Raw genomic sequence first — 24,003 nt, 5'->3', positions numbered from 1 at the left:
TACCTCATTCCTCTCACTTCCTGGGTTCACTGCATTTTCCTAACAATCTCATGAGAAGGCTCCTATTATTTTACAAATGAATAAATTGAGGAACAGAGAGGTTAGAAGACTTGCCTGAGGTTCAGCCAGGGATGGAATCAGAAACCAGACCCGAGTGTCTGTGTCCTGGCTCAGTGCTCTCTCAGCTTCTGCCCTACAACCCGTCCCTTCTTTGCATTAAAGTATGGGAGACGGGCAAAAGGATGAGAATTACCATCTAGAGAGCTGACAGCTGAGACCCATCAACACAGCCTCCAGATTACTCTGCACGATAGAGGAGATGGCCTGACTTCCTCACTTCCCAGAGTACTCCAGACCCTCCTCCTGTCCTGAATTGCTTGTGTGCGCTCAGAATATGTCCCTGAGACTTTAGTAGCTACAGGAGCACAACATTAGGGAAGTGAGGTTCCCATGAACAGGACCTCACCTCCTCACCTCGACTGCTACAGCAACTCTGCCTGCAGTTTGGATTCCCTGTGCCCTGTGCATAGACAGCCCCAGTGACGGAGCTTCTCCAGAGAGAAGCCACATGAAAATGTCCCAGCCGTCTGGCCTCCGCGAACCCGCCAGCGATTCAGCTAAATCTCCAGAAAGGCCACCCCTTAGAAGCAGTACCATGCTGACCCTTCAGGAAAGTCTACACTAGACCACAAAAGGAAAGTTTTAAAATAAGCCTTAAAAGAATCAAGTTGGTCTAAACCAAACCTCAACAATCTCTAAAAAAAAAAAAAAAATCTAGACTCTCCTCAAAGTAACATTCACAATGTCTAGCATATAAGCAAAACTTGCCAGACAGGAGAAGAAGAAGTAAAATGTGATCAATAATGAATAGGGGAAAAAAAATAGACCTAGTACAAATACAATAGAGGGTTTTGAATCAGCAGAAAATAATAACAAATGCACTTAAGGATTTCAATGACACAATAGATATGTAAGGACATAATGGATGGGAAATGTCTGCAAAATAGAAAATAGAAACTTTAGAAAAGAAGCAAATAAAAATTCATGAAGTAAAAAATAAAATATCTGAAAATATAATATGTTAAAATATCTAAAAATAATGAGAAATTCACTGGATAGGTTTCTCAGCAAAATGAAAACAGGAAAAAAAGTAAAACTAAATGAATTGCAACAGACACTATACAAACTGATTATACAGAGAAAAAAGGAGTAGGAAAAAACTTGAAAAGCCTAAGCAATCTATACAATACTGAATAATCCAACATATGCATAAAGTCCCCTGAGGGGAAGAGAGATATGGGTTTAAAAAAATCAAATACTTTTTTAAAAAGAAGGAAGAAGGGGAAAGAAAGAGAAAAGAAAAGGGAAACAAAAATCAGGTGAGACAAATGGAAAATGAGTACCAAGATAGTAGACTCAAGCCCAACTACAATAATTACATTAAACATAAATGAACTAAATATTCCAGTTAAAAGGCAGAGATTTTAGACTGAACTAAAAGCTTTAAGACCCAACTATGAGCTTTTTAGGAGATAGGTACTTTAAATAGAAAGGAAGAACATGTTCTGAGCCTAGGACTGTCCGGGAGGCTAGCAGGAATAATTCAGGCATCCGTGGGTCCCAGGAGATCTAGTTCAGGTGACAAACTGAAACATGAAAGCCTGATGCAAAGACACAGAAGTTGGGGGAGCATCTCTCAAGGTGTGTTTGTTCTCTACAAGGCCCCAGCAAGGGTACTTGAATGTGGAAGGGACATAGATCAGAGCCAACTAAGGGCTGGGCTCTGGGGAGAGGGTTCGGCAAGACCACGGCATGGGAACCACCATTTGACCCAGCTATCCCTCTCCTCGGTCTATACCCAAAGGACTTAAAACCAGCATACTACAGGGACACAGCCACATCAATGTGTATAGCAGCACAATTCATAATAGCTGAACTGTGGAACCAACCAAGGTGTCCTTCAGTGGATGAGTGGATTAAAAAAATGTGAGATTTTATACACACACACACACACACACACACACACACAATGGAACATTACTCAGCAATAAAAGAGAATAAAACCATGGCATTTGCAGGTAAATGGATGGCGTTGGAGAAGATAATGCTAAGTTAGCCAATCCCCAAAACCAAATGCCGAATGTTCTCTCTGATATAAGGAGGCTGACTCATAGTGGGGTAGGGCGGGGGAACATGGGAGGAATAGACGAACTCTAGATAGGGCAGAGGGGTGGGAGGGGAAGGGAGGTGGCAGGGGATTAGCAAGGATGGTGGAATGTGATGGACATCACTTTCCAAAGCACATGTATGAAGACATGAATTGGTGTCAACATACTTTACACTCAGAGATATGAAAAAAATTGTGCTGTTTATGTATAATAAGAATTGTCATGCATTCCACTGCCATTTACCTTTTTAAAAAAATAAATTAAAAGAAAGTTAAGAAATTAAAAAAAAAAAAAAAAAAAAAAGAAGACCGTGGCATGGAAATGTGACCCAGCTGGATCATAAGAGTTCCCGAAGTCAGTAAGTCGAGGGAAAATAACTGAGCAGATAACAGAGTGGGGATCTGAAGAGGGCCCTGGCTCAGGGTCATAAGATCCCAGGGGCACGAGCAAGGTTTTAGCTTAGATTCTTCCTGGCACCCAAATACGTAGCTGCCTACCGCATTCTGGGTGTAGCTAGACACCCAGGTCTTTAGGTATTTGGTTTCTGTGGTGTTTGGGGCAATGTGTAAGAATATATTCAGCCTAAAGAAGAAAATATGTCCTTGAGGAAGTCAGGCAGAGGGAGGAGAAGTGATTCCTTCAAAAGTTGTTATGGGGTTCCTTCTGGGGGTCAGGCACCAGGGGACTGTGAGAGTGGACCCAATGAGGGTCTGGGGTAGGGGGTGTCTATCTGTGCCGGAGTCGAGATGGTTAGAGCAATGAACAGACAGTCAGGAAAATAAATGTAAAACATGCCCCGGGAGGTGGTGCAGACAACACAGCAGTGGTGACGTCAGACAGGGCCACCACCGACCAGGGGTGAGGGACTAGGAGACTGGACATCGGGGAAGCCAGAAGGGACATCTGAACTGAGCTTAGAGGACTGGAGAGGTTGAACCAGGCAGAAAAGAAGGCACTGCACCAGCCGGAGACAGGGGGACGCGTGTGGAGGACGTGGGACAGGAGGCCCCCGTGTGTCTGGGAGCAGGAGGGCCCGTGGGCCAGAACACAGGCCTCGAGGGGGAGAGGAGGCTGGGGGAGGGCAGGGACTGGGCAGGCAGCGTCAGGCTTCTCCCATGAGGGAGTCAGCCTGGTTCTTAGAGCCGCAGAGATGGTCGAAGGATTCCAGCGGGAGAATGATGACACAATCAGACTCGTGTGTCTGGGAGACCCTTCTGGCCACTGTGGGGGGACAGCTTGGAGAGAAGAGCAGCAGAGTCTGGGGAAATCCAAGGTTCTTCGGGAAGCCAGGAGCAGGCGAGGCAGCTTGAACCAGGGCGCAGAAGCTGGAGAGGCAGACTGTGGAGGGAGGCGAGGGCTCACGGGGGGCAAGAAACAGGCTCCAGCTCTCCTTTCTGAACCTTCCCGAGGACAGCTCCGTGGCCTCACGTGGGCCAGTGGGACAGGGGGGGCGGATGAGGACAGGAACAAAGAGATGGGACTCTTGGTCAGGTTCTCAGCCTCGCCCTGAGCTGCAGCCTGCCCAGCTGTGCCGCTTACTCTCAGCAGGCTGCTGAAGGTGCCACACACTCGTTGTGACCTCTCCCCACACTCTGGACACCAGCACGTGGTGCCCCCCTCGCTCCATCTCCCCTTGTGCTCACCTCCCGCCTGCCCCGATGATCCTGGGTTAAAATGCAAACTACGCCTGAGCAACTGGGCGCCCCACTTCCCCGATCTGTTTTTTCCTGCAACACCCATCACATTCTGTAAAAAAAAGACTGGTTTTTATGCATTCCGTTGAAGTGAAATCTCCATAGAAAACGGGACTTTGGTGTCTGCTTTTTCAGCACCGTGTCCACAGCACGTGGTGCGTAGTAGGTGTTCAAAACTCGAGGCTCCAACAAACAGTCCGCGCTGGCAAGTCCTGCCGTCCACGTCGATTGCTCAAGAAGTGAACTTGAGTCTCACAGCAGTGCCTGACTTCTGCTGCTTTTCTCAGCTCTGTTTCCTATTTGGGACTATTTATTCCATCATCGTAACTACTTGATTTAGCATTTGTGAGAACAACCCGTTCCTGGTAGCCCCAGCTTGTTAATTAAAATCATGACCTGACTTTTCCAATTAAAAATGCAGAAGCCCACAGCATTCGGGGTTCACAGAAGGACACGGGGGGGGGGGCTAAGGCGTCCGCCTCCTCCTGAGGGAGGAGGCCTGCGGAGGGAGGTCCTGGCTTCCTGTCAAACTTCCCCAAGGCCCACTTTGTCTCCACCAGGTTTATCGGAGACCCTGAGCAGCAGCATCTCTGCGTCTTAGGACGCACTGTGTGTTGGTGTATGTTGCCGCCCCGTGTGAGGAGTGGAGTTGGCAGGGAGGCACATCTTGGTCCTCAGCCACATCTTCCCATAGTGCAGTCGAAACGCCATTCATTCTATTCTTACTGCATTGATCGGTCATTTTCATTTTCTAATCTCAAATAAAAACCTTCTCGCTGCAGTCAAAGTGGCCGGCTCCTGGATGTAACTTCACAGCTCATTTTAGCTTCATCGCTTAAAGACGCTCCGTTACCATCAGTCTTAAGTGGCAATTCCACTTTTCCAATTAGACTGTGGGAACGAAGCCGACAAATGGACTCTTATCCCCCAAGCCATAATCTCAACCTAGACATCAAGACTGGCACAAGGAGCCTCCCAGAGCTCCCCATCGCTCTGCTCCAGAGCCAGAGCCCTCCCCCAGGGTCCCCCCATGGAACCCGCCAGGCTGGAAGGTGCAGTGGCGGGTGGGAAGTGGCCCGTGGGTGTGACCAGTTCTAACACCCACCAGACCCAACGGCCTGGGCCCCGCCAGGCATCCTCGCAGAAGGGATCCTGCACTTAGAGGGAAGGAGCCATTCGTCCGGCAGTGAGGAGGCCAGCACAGACCCTCCTGGGTTGTCCACCGGGCCCTCCCTTTAGACCCAGGCCAGCGACCCACATGGGACAATCACTGGCCACTCTCAGAAGTCCCAAGGGCTCCTCAGAACTCAGAGTTACAGGAGTCCCTCCTGCCCGTGGCTCATTGCTGGCAGTTTCCACTACCCACTGCGAGCTGCCACCTAAAAACAGTCCATGGAAAATTCTAGAAATCAACAACTCATCAGTTTCAGATGCCTTTTATGATAGTATGTCATTGTAATTGCTCTATTTTATTATTAGTTATTCCTGTTGATTTCTTACCAGGTCTGATTTGTAACCTTCCATAGGTAAGTCCAGACAAGAAGCAGGACAGTATATAGAGCTCAGTGCTACCCACAGCTTCAGACTTGGGGGTCTGGAGTGGTTTCCCTGTGGATAAGGGGGGGGGCACTGCACCTCCAGCCTCAGGGATTTGGCAAGAGCCACAAAAAAATCTTAAAGGGCAGGCCAGCAGAGCTCCGAGGGAGGCCAAGAGGCAGGTGTCTGTCTTCCCACCAGCTCATGCCAGCAGCAGTGCCTGGGTCACATCCTGGGGACAGAGGAGGCCCGGCAGATGCCCACGGCAGCAGGCGGGCTGCAGTACCAGCTGCTGTGTCAAGGCCCTGGGGAGCGGGACAGAGGAGGACCTTGGGCAAACAGGACCGTCAGCACTTCTCAGCAGCCAAGAGCTGGCGACGTTGGTGGGGGTCCGTGGGGGGCGGGGGGCTGTCTCTCAGCCTTGCAGAAGGGATGGCGCGTCAGAAGGGAAGGAGCAGCTGGTGGCAGTGAGGGGCCAGCACAGACGCAGCAGGAAGTGAGGCTGTGGACCAAGTGGCTTGGCCTTCTAGACTCTGGGAGCCCCTCACACTGGTGTCACTGAGCTGAGGGGACACCCAGAGGGAAGGGGAGGCACTCGGAGACTGGGGATACCAGGAGCCCACGGAGTCTAGCAGGGGACCCCCCATCAGCAGAGCTCACACAGCTCCTTGGTGTCCAGCTGTGGCCCTTGGGGGACACCCAGACACATGAGGTCCACAGGACAGTCACAGAGCAGGCTTTTCCTGGGGGCAGGTTCAGGGTGTGCACTGGTGAGGACAGTGGCCTCCGAGCAGAGAGCCCAGCTTCCAAGAGACAAGCCGCTTCTGAGTCTCGACCCCAGCACCACTTCCTGGGGAGAACGGATCAGGATCCTGTCGCCTGCCCTGCGCGTCCCCAGGTCACCCAACTTACTTGTGTGTGTGTGATGTGATAAAGCTCACAGTCAAAAGTCACCATTGGAGCACACTGAAGTGTACGATTCCCTGACTTCTAGAACTTTCGCAGAGCAGTGCTAGTATCACTGACATCTAGGTCCAGAACATTTTCATCACCCTAAAAGGGAACCTGGGGCCCGTCAGCACTCACTCCCCTGCCCCTGGCCAGCACAGTCTTCCCTGTGTCCCTGTGGGTCAGCCTGCACTGGGCATTTCAGGGGTCGTGCAGCAGGTGACCAGCTTCTTCATATAGCCCTGTGTCTATGACACGCTGTAGCACGTGCTGGTGTTTGACACCACCATCACCCCCCACCCCGTGCGGCTGAATCATCGTGCACTGTCTGGTATCCCACATTTTATTTCATAACTGACGGATATTTGGGTTTTCACACCTTTCCGTCCTTGAGACTAGTGCTGCAATAACATTTGCCTGCAAGTTTTTGTCTGAGTATCTGATCTCGATGGGGGAGTGTATAGCTAGGAGTGGCACTGCCAATCATGGACGGCTCCATATGTAACGCAGAAGAGTCAGCAACTTGTTTTCCACGTGGCTGCGAACCCAGCCTCTAAACAGCATTGCCACAATACGACGTAACCAGGCTGTAGGTGGTGGGCGACCCATAGCTCTCTTTGCTGGAAGGCAGGACAGGCCAAATCTCATTTCCTTCTGACTCTAACACGGTGAGAGCCCAAGATGGGCACCTAATTAATATGCATGGGAGGAAAAAGGGGAAGGAAAAAAGAGAGGAGAGAGAAGTAGAGGGGGGAAGAAGAGAGATGGGGAAGAAGGGAGGAAAATAATTTGCACAATTAGCCCCAGTTATTCCTCCGGCACGGACCCCACTCAGCCCCTGATTCTGCAGCCCCTCCCACCAAGAAGTGGAGTCTGTCCCCATCTCCTGACTCTGGGCTGGTCTTGTGACCTGCAGTGACCATCCCAGTGAGCTGGAAGCGATGGGGTACCCCTCTAGGCTTCAAGGGGCACACACTTGGATCATGGCTAGCTGCGGAGAGGACCAGCCAGGCTGGCCTGGTGGATGATGGAAGGTCGCTGCAGTGTACGGCCAGGCATGAGAGGCCATCTTGGACAGCCAGCCCCCTCCCCTGACCGCTGACCCAGCTGGCGAGGAGGATGGAAAGGGACCCAGGACAGCAGAACCATTCAGCTGACCGTGGACTCCAGGGTGATCTGCCACCAGCCATCAAGTATCAAGTGTGTGAATTTTTTCTTAGAATCTGTCCCTTTGTTGGTCTGTGCCCCCTCACTTTAAGTGGCCCCCCAACCCTTCCTCCTCCTCGGAATCCTGTGCCTCACCCACACGCCGTTCCCGCCCCTCCTGGGTGGCCTTCCTGACTCCTGGCCCGGGCTGCTCTTTCCTACGGTCACTCTCAGCACTCACTTGCTCAAACCCAAGGCCAGGCGGGAGGGCTTGTGGGTGTCAGCTGGTCTTAAACTCCAGGAAGGTCTGGAGTGACTTCTCCCTCCTTTGAGCAGCTCTGGAGTCCTGCAGAGGGGCTCACACCCAGAATCCTGCCCCTCGCTTGACCGTGCAGCTGTGCTGGAACTGAGGCAGCCTGGACCTGAAAGCGGGGGATCTGGGTCTGAATCCCAGCCCCGCCCCTTCTGCTCCTGGGTGGCATCAGAACCATGGCACTGTGACTTTCGCCCTGGGTCCCCTTCTGCAGAAAGGATGTGGTAGCTGCCCCAGCGAGGTCCTAGCGTTAACTAGGGAGAGGCCCCAGAGAGGTGCGAGGATCCCCCTGAGTCTCCACCCTCAAAGTGACTGCAAGTCACAAGAACATCCCAGATCCCGCCCCTTGGTGGGAGGGGCTGCAGAATGTCAGCCTCACAGCACCCCACCCTGAGCTCCCTGCCATTCTGGACATCAAGGCGAGGGTAGTGGCCTTGGGAGAGGACAGGATGGGCCACGAACTGCAGGACTGGCATCTTCCTGGCCTCTGCTGGGTCCCTGGCTGAACTCCCAGCAGGCCCTTTGCCACCTGCTGCCACCATCAGATGGAGGTGCTCACCGGCACCCAGAGATGATCATTGGCTGAGTCTCAGATGGGCCCTGGCAGGGACATTGTGGAACGCTCCCTCACAGATGACCACGCGCTGCCAGGGTGGAGAGGCTCACTCCAAACAAGCATTGCTTCACGGGCGCGTTTCTTGGTTTCTTTGACACCTATTTATTGACCACAAGCTTGAGGTCAATCCAAATGTCTGTGCAGGAGTCCCCAGTGTCCAGCCAAGTGAGGAGTCCACTGTGGACAACACTCGTGAAAGGCGGAGGGGTGGAGGGAGGCAGGACTCTCTCTCTGCATGTCCCCTCTCCACTTAGGCCTGAGCACGCCCTCCATTCTCCCACTTCCCAGTGGTCACCCTGGAGTCTCCAGGGACAGGAGAGTGTGAGGAATCCTATGGGCCAATCGTCCCTCCTCAACAATGCCAACACAACCCGGAGCCACTCCTAGCACAGCCAAGCTCCCTGGGCCAAGGAAACCAGAAGGTGACATGGGGTCACTCCCACGATACCTCTCTTGCCCCAACAGCCAAACACATTGCAAATGGCAGGCACTAGGGTCAGAGCAGGCAACTGGCATGCTGGTGGGAGGCAGCATGGTGGTCTCCTGATGCCAGGTTCTTTTGAGGGTGGCTGCTGAAAGTGGCCCCCGCTCCCACCTCGCCAGTGACAACCACAACGGCCTCCAGTTGAAGGCACTTCTTCTGAGCCGGGCGCTGTGTCCCCTGAGCTCTGCACCCACCGCATCATGTCAGCCTCACCTGGAGATGACCTCAGCAGCCCCTGCTGGGGTGGAGGAATGGGATTCAGAGAAAGCTCACCCCCGAAGTGCAGAGCCACCCAGAAGCTGGGCTACTCTGATGGAGCCAAGCGCTCCTCACAGGAAGAGCTGGAGTTTCACAGCAGGGGTCTTTGAGTTCCTAGCCCCTGGCATTGGTTTGACCACGTAAAGGAGCCCAGGAGGTAATGGCTGAGTGTCGCTGGCCTGTACCACATTAATAATTCTGTGCTCATTGAGTGTCTGTTTAATGCCTGTCTCTGTCACCAGCCTATAAATCCACAAGGACAGAGAGTGGCTTGTTTTCTGCACCTTGTGTCCACAGCACCTGTCCACCAGGACCTCGGCACATAGCTGTGGATGGATGGACACGTTGCTCCATGGACTTTGGGACTAGAGAGTCAGAACACAGCCGATACCCGCTGTCCACCTGGGCAGCTGCCTCCAGACCACCATAGAAATCACAGGTCCCCAAAGAAAAGGAAGTTACCCCCAGAAGCCAAGCAGGCAGCCCAAGCAGAGCAAGGCCCGTGGAGGTGAGGGGAGGACCGAGGCCCAGGTGGCCTGCCTGGCTCTGGTTAGCCACGGGCTTCTTGGGCCCTCTCTGCTCACAGCTTGTCAACAACACACCCAGGCGGTCTGCTGGGGACCAGGTGTGAAGTTCCACCTGCACAGCTACAACTCAAGGTGCTGGCAGCTCCCGGCCTGGGCTGCTCACCCCCGTCCCACGTCCCCAGGAGCCCAGCGGCCCCCACCTGTGATCCGGATGCGCCATGTTTGCGCTTCCTGTTTTTTGCCCTTTATCCCCCCCCCCAGATTCAAGGTTGTGCTCAAACCCATCAGGAGGGACAGCAGCACTGGGCACGAGCACTGTCTCGTCCTTTCAGGGAGGGCACAGGTGCCTGACCCTGCCCCCTGCACAAAAAGTCGTTGCCATGGGAACCACACGGGATGCCAGCTTGACAACAAGTGACATTCAAACCAAGAGGGACACTGACCTGACCCCCCCCCAGGCCCACCCCAGGCCCTCCCCTCAAGTGCCAGGGGAGAAGACACAAAAGAGAGCCCTTGCCTATTCATATTCATTAAATGGGGACGACAAAGACAGGACTTTCATTGCAATTTCCTACCAGAGGTAGAGAAAAAAATATTGGCGAGGGAGGACAGGAGTGTCATTGCTTTCAGGGCTCTCTGCACTCCCAAGGCATGTGAGAGGACACAATTAGCACTGGGCGGACAAAGGGACCGCTCCCTCAAAATCAGGCAGCGCCTCATCGATAAAGGAAAAAGAAGATAGTCGTTTATCCCAAGGTGGGGCTGGAGTTTTTCTCCTATTACCCAATCCAACTCCAGGGGGGTCTGCTAGGTCAGGGAGCTAAGAACGATTTTTACTTGGTTGTAAAAGAAATTGGAAGAACGTTCAGGGACACCTGACAGTTATAGGAGATTCACATTGGGAGGCCCCCTGTGAGGCTCCGTGGACCTCACAGGTGTGTGGCCCTGGCCTGCAGCGTCCCTCCAGCCTGGGAGATGGGAGGCTGCCCCAGAGACCATGGGATCAGCAGAATGGGCCCCATCTTCCCTGGGCACCCAGGCACACCGCCTAGAGCCTGAATGACTTTTAGGGGTTCACTGAAACATCTCAATGCGAATATGTTTTAAAATCAGAAGAAAAAACATGCATCGGATAGGAAGGAGTCCACCCTGAACTATCTTCATCTTCATTGCAAAATGTCATTTATAATATTTTCTTACAGAAGAAGCAACCCAAGAAGGCAAAAGGGCCCACAGGGATCCTGCTGTGACCCCGCGGGAAGCTGATGCTGAATCTTTGGCCCTTTTCAAAAGGGAAGGCGAGCAGAGTATGTCCCCCCCTGACTGGGACACAGAACACCCAGAGCCTTGACCATCACCTTGGATAACTCACTCATCTCCCTGACTTCCAGGACTGGGTGCTGTGCCACCAACTTCCTGGCCATCCTGACTTGACCTCTCTCAGCGTCCCAGAAGATGCAGGTGATCATGGCCCCGCTTGATAGGGCTGGTGTAAAGCTGGGTGAGACAGAGACCCTCAGCACTGGGGACCTGGCACTTATGAAGCCGTTACTTTGTGGTGACCAGGAAGCATGACCAGTCCCTGCTAGGTGGGGGACAGAGCCCCAGACCTCGCATCCATTTGGAAAGCCTGTCTTGCCAAGGGACAGGCTCCAGGAAGGCCAGGAAGGTCCCAGGATGGTGCCACAGGCCCCAGAACCTCAACCTGCACCACCGCCCACCCCTGGGTGTGGCCGCAGAGGACGCGGGGGTCTGGCCACAGCTACAAGCGGCTGCCTGGCAATCTCTACATAACCTTTGCGGTGCGCCTGCATATTTCACCCTTCCAGGCGAGCTCTCCCTTTTTTTTGTCATTCCAATTTCATTTCCTGGGCTGTGTGGACTGCGGGCTCAGCAGTCGCTCCGGTCTGAAGTGACTCCTGGGACCTCCTCACTGTTCTATATGCAAATGGCCTTGCACCTGGGCAGCGGAGCGGGCTCGCAGACAGTTTAGTTATGCAAATCTGATTGATCGAGAGCATATTGCAGGAGCACGCAGGCCTGGGACACTGGCAGCTATATTTCACTGGCTAAATTCCTGAAGAAGGGGGGAAAAATTAAATGCCAGGCATTTTGATGCATATTCCCTTTCAACCCCTGTAGTGCAATAGTGGTTGATTTCTGAATGTGTTCAGCGCTCGGGTTAGACGCTGCTAATGCAATTTTTTGCGTGCGGGGTGTGTTATTGCTGAATTAACAGAAGGCTTGTTTTCAGTGTAAAAAGCCAGTTGCTGTGATGTCACCAGCACAATAGGTCTGTCAGTTGATTTGAAATAATTCCCCAGGCAAATGCAGTAAAGGCAGTGTTAAAAAATAATTAGGTCCTTCGGCCTCAAAATGCTCACCCAAGTGGAGGGAGCACTATAAGTTACTCTGACTTTATTCTCTTCCACAACAAAAGGTAAAATAAACCACAGGGACACTGATTACACATTGTCATCCTGTGTCGCAAGCGCTGGTCTATTTCCCAAACACAGATTTGAAGAGGGGAGATGGAGCAGCGATAGCAGCCGCCACCTTGGAGAAAATAAATTTATAAAAAAAAAAGAACCTCAAATCTCCTTGAATCTGCTTAAAATAATAAATTCTGCATCCAACACACTGCATTCATGCATGCTGAACTCTGTAACTCCAGAGGCTTGGGGAGCCTGGCTCGTCTTGCTGTTCTGAGATCTCCTTATTGATTTATAATCACTGATAAATAAGAGACACCTACCTACAGCCAATGGTTGCGGACGGAAGCAGGGGAGACATTTTTGCCAAAGTCTTTCCCCACCACCCCAGCAGCATGGATCAAAACTAGAAATAAATCAGTGTTATGTGGGGAACAGGAAGGTGACGGGAGGGTGGTAGAAAGAGAGAAAGAGCGCATTTTGCCTGAAGTCTCGACCATCCTAAGAGGGACTGTGAGAGACAGCTCTTGAAAACTGCAAAGCAGGGAGAGAAGAGACAGCAGGGTGTGCGACCCGGCTCAGGAGTCACTCTGCCTGCAGAATGACATTAGAGACAAAGTTAGCAACTGCATGCGGTCACTCACTCATTCGTGGATGTCAATTACATCCTCGCTCACAGACAGCCTTGGATGGAATTAACCCGCATGCAGACACAGCTCGGAGCTACCCAGAAGTGCTCACGTGGACCCATGCCACACACATGGTTATTCACACACAAAACGCCTGTCGCTAGCTGCACAGACAAGGAAAGGTGTGAGACTACGAGACTGAAGGTAGCACTTGCGGCCAGGTTTTGCCGGGAGTGCCTCAGCTTAAATCCTTTGTTTGTCCCAGTTTCTGCATTCTCACTCCATGCCTCCCACACGCATGTCCACACGTGTGTGTACACAGGTGCTTACACACATTTTGTCCATGCACACATGTACACGTGCACACATGCATGCACACACCCATGTGTATACATGCATAAGGGCACACACAGCATGCACAGAGAAATGGATGCACACACACATGTACACACGCATGTGCATTTACTTTTTTTTTTTTTCAAATGGTCATCTGACAGGCAAAGTCCAGCCACAGGGTCACAGATGAAGATCCTGGGAAAGGTCAAGTTTAATCTCTCCCCAAGATGGCCCAGCGCACCCCTCCCACTGCTGACTAACAAAAGGGCCTCGGCACTTTGACTGACAGAATTCTTAATTGTATCCACTCATTCATGACAATTTGATTAAAATATTACGCCAAAGTCTCACCCCCTGTTTGCTTCGATCCTCCAAATCTAATTTTGAATTTTCAGAAAGGAGATTACCTCCACAAGCATGACTGGGATGCTATTAACTTCTACTTAATCTTTATTACTGATGTGAATTTAACATATGTACGGCTTCGCTCTGCTCCTGTTGTTCGCCTCTCGCAAGTAACGTCTAGGCGATACACAAGCAGCAGGCACGAATTTCCACTTTGCCATTCTGTCGGAGTCCAGCTCTCGCGGGTCTCTGGACCAGGAGGCCGCACTGGCCGGGTCTGCCCTAGTCAGGACGCAGAGCGGCCTTCCACCCCGAGGCCTGAGGTTGGCCAGCCTCCTCTGCACCCACGGGAATCCTCATATTCGCATCAGCCTCCACTGGGTCCTCACCAAGGAGCTCTCCAGATGCCACCCACCCCCTGGCGTCTGGGCCTTGCTGAAGGCAAATCCACAAATGGACAAAATGTGAATCAAAACATGAATATTGGACTCTCCGTGTCTTAAAGGGTTTCCTGTTTACCCCAGGGGTTTGGGTTTATCTTTTCTCTTGATTTTTATTTCTTATCATGTAGGGGTAAAACATCGAGGTTGTGTGAGTGTGGAACATTCTGGAATCCTCATCTCCAAAGTCTGAGCAACAATTGTTCCATGCTGGCTGAGGAGGGGCAGACGATCACAGAGCGTGCAGGAATTTCCGTCTATCGGGCCCCTGGCTGCCCATTTGGGGTAAATTGTGCTCCCCTCCCCACCCCAAAGTCATATGTTGTGTTGGGGTAGGGCCTTCACCAGGGTAATTAAGTTAAAATGAGGTCACGGGGGTGCCCTAATCCAATACGACTGTGTCCGTATAAACAGGGAACTTGGAAACACTGGTGCACAGGGAGAGGCCTGGTGCGGCTGGAGCACCTCTGCCAGGAGCCAGGAGCTGCCAGGGGCTCAGGGAGAGGCCCTTCCCTGGCGCCCTGGGAGGGAGCATGGCCCAGCACACACGGCCATCTCCGAGTGCAGCCTCCAGACTGTGTGGCCGTAACTTTCTGTCGTTGAAGTCACTGGTTTGGGTGGGTTACACGGCAACCCCAGCACAGTCATGCAGAGTCCCCTCCTAAACGCTTTGGATCAGCTCTCATGGTGCCACTTTTGAAATCCTTTAAAAATACGCGTATGTTTTTGATTCCCTAAATGACAAGCCTATTTTAAAGTACAGTTTGTCCAGATCAGGAGCCCCACTGGGAAGGGTGGAGCCATGAGCTCCTGGTGTGCACTTAGGGGTCTCAAGTCACACTGTTTTCTTTGGGCACTGGGAACTGAACCCAGGGCTCCTCCTTGCATGCTCGGTGAGTGCTCTACCACGGAGCCCTATCCCAAGCCCCTTTTTTTAAATTTAATTTTGAGACAGGGACTTACTGAGTTTCCCAGGCTGCTCTCAAACTTTCATCCTCCTGCCTCCTCCTCCAGAGTTGCTGGGACTACAGGTGGCTGTACCGTGCAGCGTCCACGGGACACTCAGTCACCGTCCCTTCACTGTTTGCTCATCTTGGAGACAAGCTTGGACACGCTGGCCTGCTCTGCCCTCCTCAGCAGCCACTGTGAGGGCCAGTAAAGGGCACCTAGAACCCAGGGCCTATCGTCATACTGATGTCTCGTTTATTGTCTCCACAAAACTTCACAGAGCATCCGTGGGAACCCAGGGACGGTAGGTGCAGGGGCTCAGAGAAGCCCTGGAGCTCTCCCTGCTAGTAGGCACTCACAGTGAGGAGCTCGGCTGGGCTTCTGCACAGGGGGGGAGAGAGAGAGAGAGAGAGAGAGAGAGAGAGAGAGAGAGAGAGAGAGAGAGAGCGCAGCCCCCTGGAACACAGCTCCTCAGGTCAGGGTTCCTGGAAATGGGGGTCCCCTAGGTAGAGTTGTCAGTGGGGAGAACACCACAGGTCGGGGGGCCGGAAGAGGGGGCAGCACGCGGAGACAGCGACCCCCGTGGAGATGAGAGGGGCTGAGATGAGGGGCGCAGGAGGCTGCTGTCTTGTGTGGCTGTCAGGTCCTCGGTGCCAAGGACAGCAGTGGCACATGTCAGGGTTCAGTAACCATCTGCCGGGTGACTGGATGAGTGAGGTCCAGGGCAGTGCCACCACTTCCTTGAAGGTGTCTGAGTGTCTGTCCGCCACTACACCTGCTGTGGGCCACCCGTTGCACAAGGCACGGCTAACACTGTAAGGGCTTCCCAGTCCCGAGGACGCAGTGGTGCCTGAAGGTGAGGGGGGATGGAGGGCGCTGCCATAGTCAGTTCCAGCCTCTGTCCCCAGGTCAAGCACAGTCCCCATGCTCCGGGAGCTCCTTGACCCGCTGGCCAGGGAGCTGGACATCTCTGGATTCCCAGAAACTGCCAGAGCCCAGAGCAGAGCCACAGGCTTGTGGACAGAGGGAGAACGATAGTCGGGGGGTTCCTACACCCCAAGAGCTTGCACCAACCAGGTGCCGGGCCCTGTGCCAACTCTGGGTGCTCGGGCCTGACAGATCTCTCCTGTGATGGGGCCTAGGAGAAAATGGGGTGCTCCTGCACTTTGTGGGAGACATCGTTGATAACCTCCACTCAAAATAAAAGAATGCAATCCTGTTTCCTGCTTCAGAGTCCCTTTCCTCTCGGCAAACCTCCGATTCACTTGGGTTTTCACTGGGGCTGAAGCTAAGAGCATGGACCATCTCAGAGGCAGCTGCTCTGGCCAGCAGGTTGGGGTCTGTCCTGTGGCTCCAGATGCAGAAGGCAAGCGCAGGGGCCCTGGACAGCCTTCCCTGAGGGATCTGCTGGGAGCACAGGGGAGGCCAGAGTGACATCCACAGCATTCAGCAACTAGTGCAGCAGGACACAGGCCCACGAGAGTGAGATCCTGCTGTTGGGCTCCATGACCCCATCATGCACTAACCCTTTGCTGGCTGAGAGCCTTGTGCAGATGAGACCTCTGGGGACAACCATGCCAGTCTAGTTTTCAAACAGTAGAGAAAGGCCTCAACAGTGCCAATCTGCAAGCTGTCCCAGGGCCTTCCAGCTGCATAGGAGCCCGCCTTCCCCAAGGACATCACCAAGCCTGGGACAGACAGGTGGGAACTCAGAACAGTCCACCACACACAGAGAAGTTTCCTGCATTCCCACCGACCTGGGGCTTCAGATCACACAGTGATTCTCTCTCAGTTCTGGAGGCTACAAGTCCAAGTTCACCTCCCAGGGGCAGCCAGGTGTCAGCAGGCTGGTTCTTCCCCAAGGACCTGGGGGATAGTGCGTCTATGACTTCTCCAGCTGGGTTACAGCAGTGATCCATGAGAAGAAAAGGAAGAGCAAGACCGAGAAAGGGTTAAAGGAAGTTTTACACTACTTACACACTCCTGAGCTGCGACGTCAGCTGGGGTCTCTAGGACTTAAAGGGTCTTTATATGGAGATGTGATAAGTCCCCAAATAAAATTACTAATTGTCATTCCTAACACCAAATGAAAGCCAAGTAAACTAAAACACCAAGCCTGATAAGTGATGAGTTAAAGATGGCAGCCAACTCTTTGTCCGCCTCAGTAGGGTCTCTGCCTGACCCTTTGAATCAGAGCAGTCTTCTTACTTGGGCAGTTGAATATTGCAGAAGCAATACTGAGCTGGGGCCTTAGCCCACACCTTAAGAAACTGACCACTCCCACCTCCCTCTTGGAGCTCAGAGCTACCATGTCCCTAATCCAAGTAGGGATGGCAGGACCCATGAAGCCCAGCCTTCCAATCATCCCCTTCAAGGTGCCAGACGACTTGAACCCCCATGACCAGTCCATCAACCAGCTGAACACCCCCAGAGGACCCCATCCAACATGACATAGAGAGGGACAATTTCCCAGTGAGCCCTGTTCACCTTCCTGACCTGAAGGATCATGAGACGGAATAGAACAATTGTTAACTTACTGTTCTAATAACAACTAAATTTGGAGGCATTTTGTTAGGCACCCATAAACACCTGGCAAGCAACTTCTCAGCTGGAAGGAGGACCTTTGTTCTGCTTTCACAGGGCATGCACGTCTAGCAGGGAAGATTGAACACTGCCTTCTCACCAGATTGTGAACCCCAGGACAGAGTCCAAGATGTGCCTCGCTCACTGGCATATCTCAGGTGCTAACTCTCCCTGCCACATAATGAATGCTCAAAATGCATAAGCAGAAATTTGAATGAGGCCCAGCATGCCTGGTTCTGCTGTCCTTAGGACCCAGCAGCACCCCTGTATTCTCCTGTCCCCTGCAGGGACATTTGAACCAAACAAGATTGGATGGTAAAAACTTAACTCAAAAATATTTCTGCAGGTGTAGGCACTAAGCCATTTTTTATTAACAGCTTTATTGAGATATAATTTACATACCATAAAATTCACCTGTTTTAAATATATAATTCAACAATTTTTAGTGTATTTACAGAGGGGAGCCACCGTCACCACCACCTAATTATGGAACAACTAAAGACGCTTAGTGCTGGTGGGCCATGGTAGAGACGGCAAGGTCAAGGTCCCTGGAGAACGTCCTTTGGGAGGGGGTGCTTAATGCCACCCCGATGGGACTGACAACTTTCCAGAATGAAAGGTCCTACTGAAATGAAGTCAGGCACCCCAGGTTGTTTTGTTCATTCTAGAATTTTCCATCACTGCATATTGAAAAGATCCTAAATCCTGCCAAACTGAGAAAGATTTGCCTAAATGAGGTCACTTTCTCCACACAGAATATTCTCCTACCCCAACAGTCATTGTTTCGCCATGGGGTCTTTGTAAAGGTTTCTAGGTTGGGGGGCTGGGGGAAAGCTCTGAGATACACGGATGGACCCCCGCCTACCGAGGCTCGACTCGCCACGTTTCACAGTTCTGATGGCGTAAAAGAGACTTCACTTTGAAATTTGGATCTTTTTGTGCAGCTGAGTCCTGCCTCCGAATGCTGGGCAGCCGCACAATCCCCAGGGGAAGCCATGGACACTCTGCAGGGTGCTGTGTGGCTGGGCTGGGCTGCTCTGCAGGTTAGGAGGAGCAAACGCAAAATCAGCTCATGGTACTTCCAACTCGCCCTGGGTTAATGGGGACATGACCCTATCAGAAATCCAGGGGACGTGACCCCATCAAAAATCCAAGGAATGTGTGCAGTGGGGAAGGAAAACAGGGTACAAAACCCAGCACTGCACGCTAGAAGACGACACCCCTAAACGAAGGCTGTTGGTGGCAGGTGCAGGGTTTCCATTCCTCTGTGCAGTAGGCTGGTGTGCAACATTGACCACAAGCCACACACCCCGGCAGCTGTGGTCACCCAGGTGCTTGCCCCATCCCCACCCTGGCCTGTCCCCACACCTTCACTTCCCAGGAGACTTGGATGTGTATATCCACATTCTGCAGGACCAAGAGAGCCAGGAACAACAGCTGGCCAGAGAAGGGGACCCAGGCTCAGGCAGCCAGTGCCCCCACCCACACACCTGGCACCCCCCACGGATGCTGTCACCGTGGGAGCAAGGGCGCTCTGCTCTCGATGGGAAGTGTGTCAAATGTGATTTTAAGCAATGGCAATTTTTGTTTTGCCAGCTCATAAATCCCTTCTATTGTCATGAAGTGACAAGCCAACACAGATTTCAAGCCACTGGGGTCTCCCTGCATGGTGCCAGTCCTGGGCATCGTGAGAGGGGACAAGGCCCTATTCTATGTGCAGAAGAGAAAAACGGTCCCCCTCATGCAATGCCCCTTGGCCCTGTTCCATTGCTGGTCCCAGACAGGCCCCGCTGGGTGACGAGCTCCCAGAGCCTGCCAAGTGCAAGATGGCCTGTCAGAGTCCACGGCAGACACAGAGGCCGGGGAAAGCCCAGCCCCTTCCTTCAGTGCAGCTGGGAAAGCCCGGCGTCCTCCCTGCCCAGCGATAGTCTCAGGAACACGCATCCTGGTCCAACACCATCCAGCACCATTCCCAAGGGCCTGCTCTCTGCCCGGTTTTGGAGCAGGAAGGTGACAACTTGAAAGAGAAATCCCCCATGCGTAGAAGAAGGGCAGGGTAGAAGCGAATCGCGGCTGCTCTTGAGCTTCCCGTGCTTCGTTTGACTTTTCAGAAAATATATGTTGAGACCCACGATGGTCGCCAGCCTCCTAACAGGTTTAGAGACATGGGACCGGTCCCTTCACTCGGATCTTCTACTCCGCGACCTGCCGACCTGCCAGTCCTGACTCTTCTCCTTTATTCCTTCCTCAGATCTTTCTTGAGCTTCTGTTAGGCATGTGCCAGGTTCTGGGCACACGAGATAGTGAAGACGTCACCAAGGGGTGTGAACTCCTCAGAGAGCAGAGGAGGACTTGGGCAGGCCAAGGACATCGATGGCTGCCCAGGAGATGGGAGAAGACGGGCAGCAGAGAGCGTCCAGGGCTGTCCTGCACTGCCCCACTCCTCCCCCAGCCACGCTGACCTTTGAGCCAGTTGCCAACTCTTTCAAACCCAGCCTCACCTGCCAGGCTGATCGGCAGGGTCCCTGAAGGCAGGAACCGTGGCTTCTCGTCCAGCCCCACTATCCTGAGGCACCTGTGAGGCAGAAAACAGGTGCTCAATAAACCACCATGGTCACTGAGCCGCAGGGTCCCTGCCGGCATCCAGGGGCTTTCCTGGAGACCCATCTCATCTGCTGAGAGGAGGGGACATGGGCAGCAGCCTCGCATTGGGACCAGGTTGCCATCTCCATGTTCAAAGGCCAAGCTGCTTGATGAAGTCACAGGTTTTTCATTTGGAGAATAATTCGGTCCTGTGCCCCCGGTTTGGTGATCTCTAATCCCTCGGCTAGTTCCTCACATTCCTTTGGGTGAACAGGCACCTTGCATCTTCCACTCCACTAGTTCAGAATTTGGATTTGAAGCTGGGTGGGGCGTGGTGAGCCCACGGGAGAAGACCGATGCTCTCTCGGGAACATTATCTGGGAACTTGGTCTTGACTGATGTCGGAGCCACACTGAGGGAAGAGTTCAGGGCCAAACCCAAGAGCCCAGAAACTCCAGATGCAGCCTAGACTTTTCCACTGGACAAGAGTCATCACAGGTCCATTCAGGGGACAGAGTGAAGACAAGCTCTGTCACAGTTAGAACCATCTGCTAAAGGAGTGGGCTTCCTGGTGAGGGGCAGAATCCCCAGGTAAGGAAAGAAGTCCGCGAGCAGAGCCCAGACAGGTCTCTCAGGGGTACTTACTCATTCCCCAAGTAATTGCTGGGCATCCACTGCCCGCCCTGTGACCAGTGCTCTCCATACAGCAACCACAGACTGAGACCCACTTCCATTAAGGTTATCTGCTGGGTGACGGGCATCCATCAATCAATGGGGAAGTGTCCCATGGTCCTCACACTCTGGGGTGTTAACTCAGCCCCCACTCAGAGGCCCAGGTCGGCCACTGCACAACTGTGAAACACACTCAGTGGTCCTGTGTGCAAAGAAACAGCTTTATCTTGTCTAGAGTCGTTCTCACCTTGCTGGGTAGCAAAAGGAGAAGAAATGTGTAATATGAATTGCAATGCATTCTGCGGTCATATATAATGTAAAAAATGTTAATAAATTATTAGACGTGTCATTTGACTAAAACTTGTCTTTCAGGTTTTGTTGTCCTGCTCCAGGGACAAGAAGCTGGCCTCAGGATGGTCTTTGGCAGGTGTCTGAGCCCATCCCTGGGCATCCTGCTGGCCTTCACTGCGACCTCAGAATCTGATGGACTGTGGCCTTGCATGGCAGGGTCAAGGCCTGGTCGTCCACTCTGCTGTCTCTGTTCCTCTGGGCTCTTTCTGGAAGTCCATGTGCCCGGGGAAGACAGCCCTGCGAGTCTCCCCTGAGCCCGCAGGTTGTCACTGTCCCCTGCTGCATCAAGCCTGGTGTCCTGCCTCTTACTTGTTGGATGTCTGAAATCTGGCCTCACTGCCCTGTGGCCTGCCCTGGCTCCACCGGCCACCTTGCCAATGATGCCTTCCAGATACAGTCCTGAGCAGAGGCCCTCCTGAGCTCCAACCCAGGTGCCAAGGCCTCTGGTGCTCACAAAGCTCCCAGGCCCCTCTGAGCCCCAGCCTGAAGCCGAGTGCACCCTTCCCCCCAAGCCTGCTCACCTGCACCCCACCTTTGTGGGTGGTGCCAACCACTCATTGCCCATACCCCAAACTTCCCACGGGCCAGGAAGTCCTCCACATCTCCCTCCTTCGCGTCTCTTGAATCTGCCGCGCCATAGACACCACCTCGTAGGGATGGGTTCTCCGGGGGTCCATGAAGCTGGACTGGATGTTTTGCATCTGGGCACTTCTGGGCTCCTAGGCAAGTGCATCCTGAACTCAACCACAGGCCTTTCACCTGGTCAGGCCACACCCACACCTGGGCAGGGACAAGCTCAAGGCCCTGTGCCTTTGTTGAGTGAATGAGGTCGATGAAGGATGACCCTTAATAGGGACTCCTAGGTCCGTGGGCTTCTGCTCTACCTCAGTGGGCACTCAGTGCTGGGAGGGAGGCTCTGTGGGCTTCGGGAGCCTCACTGAAGGTCTGCCACCTCCAGGGACATCCGGCTTTGTCCATGTAAAACGTCACTCAGAAACACTGGCTGAGGACAGAGGAGTCACATGGGAACTCTGCACTTTCTGCTTAGTTCATGAACCAAAAACTACCAAACAAATCAAGTCCGTCAATTGTTTAAAATGTTTACTTTAAGGATAAGAACGATCAACCAGATAGTTCAGCCATTCATCTCTCCCATGTACCCCTCCCACCTCTCTCTCTCTCTCTCTCTCTCTCTCTCTCTCACACACACACACACACACACACACACACACACACACACACACACACGGGAGTGTGCCCAGGACATTCCTATTCTGGAATGAAGGAAAATTAGCCCCGAGGATTGGCTCCCAGCCCTGGTTCTTCAAGCATGGGTGCTCCAGGGCCAGCCCGGGGTCAGCAGGCAGAGCATCAAGCCTCTCCATCTTGCTCAGCTCACGCACAGCCTCATGGCCCCAGAGAAGAGCAGAGGTGTTCTCCAGCTCCCCAAACAGCTCTACGCACCCCAGAGTCTCCTCCCAGGAGCCCTGCAGGAGCTAGGCCCAGCCCTGGCCTCAGATATGCTCAGGCCCAGAGCTGGGATTCCTGGAGACAGGCTGGGAAGTTGCTCATCCTGCGGTTGGTGAGCAGCCCTCCACCGTGGGAGAGCACTGGGCGCAGGAGTGCCCACACTCTGCCTGCCCACCCTGGAGTGAGCCCTAGAGTCTCGCCGCTCTTAGACAGGATTGAAAACCCTCTGTGGGAGGTGATGGGCTCTGGCTGGCAGAGGGCTGGACAGTGGCCCTGCATCCACACAGGCTTCAGCCAGGAGCCTCTGGCTCTGGGTCTCCCTCTGGCCTTCCCACACCCCACCCCTTTTCTCCAGGAGCCCTGGGTGCCCAGCACACCCTCGCCAAGGACTCAGGACGCCCTGGGGTCCCACCCTCACCCACATCGGGGCAGCGGGGAAGAGAGGGATCCTGCCTGTTGCTTCCCCCGGGAAGGGGTGAAAGGTTCCAGAGTGAACAGTTAGTACCTCTGCCTCCACTCCACCGTGGCTTTCAGGTCCCAACTCCCTGAGCAGCAACAGAGGGAGAGAGTCCAGGGACGACCCCCACCGTTCCCCGGGGACTCTGAGTGCGGGCAGATCCCTTTCTTCTGTTTCTGGGCATTTGCCCTCAAATTTCTGGCCCCATGTGGCCCTGACCCAGGTGGGGTACTCTGCCTTTCCCTCCACTGAAGCGGCCTCACCGTGGAAATGAGAAGGTTCCCCAGGACGGTGGCAGACTGGGAATTTTCAGGAGGAAAAAAATCATGCTTCTGTAGCCTTTTTTCAGAACTGGATCAGGATCGACAGGCAGTTGAGCTTCAGCTAACAGGAGCACCCCCAAAACACCAGGAAAACTTGTTTAGGAAGAGATTTGCCTCCAAACTCATCAGAGTCGACCTCCAAGGATCATTCAGGACTTCCTGGCTTTTTATTTTATATACTTTTTTTTCTTTGCTTTTAATTACATATCATGGGGAAGGCAGAGAGGTGCCCTCAGAATCTTTTTGATGTTTGAAGTCTAGTCTTTCTCCCATTCCACCACTATCATGCCTTAATAGGAGGCCAAGAAGCGTTTGAAAGATTGAGGGCATCTCAGGGTGGGGAAGAGAGATGAGCAGAGGAGGATGGCAGCTGGAAGGGCAGGTCTGGGGCAGCCCCCAGCTCATCCCCGAGACAGTGCAGCCCTGTGGCCAGCAGCAGGTACTGAGTTCACATCTCAGCTCCCTCCCTGGCTGGACAGGTCACCGCAGGCATGTGACTTACCCTTGCCGCACTCTGCCTTCCCTGTCTCAGTAAATAATTGGGAGGAAATGTTCAGGTGAGTGATTGGACGGCGCAGGCACCTGGACGGGTACCGATGGCATGTGGGGTGAGGGAGGGCAGGATTCTGAACTTGTCCCAGCTTCTCCTCAGGATGGCTGACGCACTTTGGAGCCACTGGTGACCTGGCTGTGATTCCGCTAGAGGGACGCACTTCGGACTCTGGAGAACTCTTTGGGCTCCGG

This window comes from Ictidomys tridecemlineatus, chromosome 5, assembly GCF_052094955.1.
Source record: "Ictidomys tridecemlineatus isolate mIctTri1 chromosome 5, mIctTri1.hap1, whole genome shotgun sequence".
Lineage (NCBI taxonomy): Eukaryota > Metazoa > Chordata > Mammalia > Rodentia > Sciuridae > Ictidomys > Ictidomys tridecemlineatus.
The sequence above is the reverse complement of the archived record's forward strand: the minus strand, read 5'-3'. Positions refer to the sequence as shown.